Source organism: Schistocerca piceifrons, chromosome 3, assembly GCF_021461385.2.
Source record: "Schistocerca piceifrons isolate TAMUIC-IGC-003096 chromosome 3, iqSchPice1.1, whole genome shotgun sequence".
NCBI lineage: Eukaryota > Metazoa > Arthropoda > Insecta > Orthoptera > Acrididae > Schistocerca > Schistocerca piceifrons.
In genome coordinates this window covers 200,777,582-200,780,275 of record NC_060140.1, presented here as the reverse complement: position 1 = coordinate 200,780,275, position 2,694 = coordinate 200,777,582, and positions in this window count along the sequence as shown.

Genomic DNA, 2,694 nt, shown 5'->3' with positions numbered 1-2,694 from the left:
GGAGGCAGGTTCTACAACAGGAACAGGTAGAAACCATAGGTTATTAAAACAGTGGGTTTTAATGAGAATGTTGTAATGATTGGAAAGGTGAATGTTAGTCGTACTTTGAGGAAATTGGTGAACAGTGAACTCATTTGATATTGTAATGGGAGAGGCAATTGGCTTAGGTGCTGAGGAAGTTATTGTTGGAGCAGGTTTGTTGTTTAAGTGGAGATTACGTTGCTTGTTGGGTTTTTTGGTATAGGCCATCATTTGGATGCTCTAAAAATATTGGTTCCATTGAGAGCCCTAATTCCCAGGTGTCTCCCAGTTTGACACCTTAATTTAAGTACACTGCCCTAACGTAACTGTGTAGGCTTCGTCAGCCAGTGTCAAGATGATTAACATTCTTCTGGTGTTGTACTGTGTCACTTTATAAAATATAAAATCTTTAGAATATAAACTATTTTAAGATATAAAATATAAACTATAAAAATGACATTTCAACAGTATTACAAAAGCTTTCATCAGAGCAAAACTGGTTTTTCTGGAGGAAAGGTGCCCCTATTTACTGGAAACTATTGCTGTCAATATGTCATATTTCTGAAACTTCATTGGCCCTGGAATATAACAGACTAGTCATGCTGAGAGGGAGAGAGGAGGTGGCGGTGATTCATGGACTATCCAACTTGTCGATGATTGGTGCTTATCTGCAAATCAGCACAGCATTGACAGTTTCTATATAGCCACTTGTTTAAGCTGTCACGTCCGTGCCTGGTGAGTCTTTTCCCCCATGACTGTGTGGGGCCCGAGAGACAGGGATAGCTGGCAGCCGGGACACTGGAAGTTTGTAGTCATCCTCTCCATTAATGTTGTCAGGCTGCTTAATGATTTCAAAAGCGTTGTGCATATGTGTGTCTATGACTTTTGCCAGTACAGGGCTTCCTGGAACATGATAGGTTGTCCAGTCATGCTGGTCTTCCACTACCAGGATTTATTGTGCTATGCTAATTGCACATGGCGTTCATGTTTTGCTATTTCTGTTCTGGCTGCTTCCCTTCTCCCTTTTGTAGGCATCTCTGCTCGTGTAATGTAGCTCACGTACTCTAGTATTAAGGTTGTTCACTGCATCCTTGATGAATCTATCATGTCGTGGAGCCTGTTGCTATTGTGCGAAATCAGTTTGAATCATTGTTGACAGAGAACGCTATGTATCCATTCACTGATGCCCTTCACATACAGGAAGTGCACTAGTAGAAGCTTCTCTTCCGAAGCTGCTTTTCTTCTTTTATTCAGGTTGGGTTGGGTTGCCTGTATAGCAATGTTGTTGTCATACCCACTAATATGAAAGGTGTGATATAGCTCTGTCAGTTCTTCTTTAGTATCACTTATCCTGTAGGCATGACCAATCATTGTATGTAGGACAGAGTACTACTGAGCTCGGTGCTGGCAGCTCCCATGTGCAGTTACTGGTTTGTGTGGCTGGTAAATCTACTGTCCTAGCCTGCCATACCTCCATGCACAAAAATGGGAATGCACTGTTGTGTTTGGTTTTTTGCGTGACCTGTATGCCCTTATGCAGACTGATTAACTGCTGTTGGAAGTTTCCTGACTCTGCTTCCCCATGTGGCTAGATGATGAATGTGATATCTACATTTTGTAGTGAACAGTGGGGTGTTACTGTGCAGATGCAGAAAAGCTTCCATGAAGAGGTCTGCAGCAACTGTCACCCTACCAAATTACTGGTATCATTTCCCACACCAGGTATGTTGACACAGGCAAAAGCGCACCATATCTCAGATATTGGGTGGGATCTGCTTCTTTATTAAGTAAATAGTCTCCTCTACAGGTATATTGGTGAAGAGAAACTTCATGTCAAAAGTAACCTATATGTCAGTAGACTGTATCCATTATTTCTTTATGAGTTGTAAAAAGTGGGAAGAATTCTTTGTGTGCAGATTGTTGGTTCCCACTAGATGATGTAATTCAGGTGCCAGATGTTTCGCTACATTCTTGGTACGTGGATCGATTATGTTCAGTAAATGATGATAGTAAATGGTCCTCACTTTTCTAGTAGCAATTTGCGGCCGCATCCTGATTAATTTCGAGATGACGTAGTGGTCACGACATCTTTTGAAGAACAGCAGATCATTCAGCAGTTTCACCTTCCTCTTCCTCAGCATTTCCAGCTTCCATATGTGACGTTAATTTTACTATCCATACAGGTCACTGACATAACTGCCCTAGCTTCTGCACCATTACGCCCCTTCTGTTGGCTAAGATATTCAGACGACATGTTTTTTATCGGGCCACACGGGAAAGTGAACTGGAAATTTTCCAATGGCAGACTACTGTGTTCATCATAAGAATAAACCTGATTTAAACATTGTCCTGTTCCGCGTTTTCTAGGCTCCCACTGAATTTCGTTTCACATGGAGCTGAAGCCAAGCTGTCTCGAGTGCAGTCTAGTACGTCAATAAGGATACAGTTTATGCTGTTCGTCACGCGCACATCTACTGAGCGATAATACAGGACAATAGTTTTACAGGCGCATTTGACTTGGGCAGCACTGCTGGTCCAACTAACGTGCAGTGACGTGAGCAGTTGTACTTACGACATAAAAAGAGACGAAACACAAATAATACAGCTTCGAATGTCATTAAATTTTTAAAGAGAATGAAATAATATTCGGCAAAACTCTATCAATGTCACACC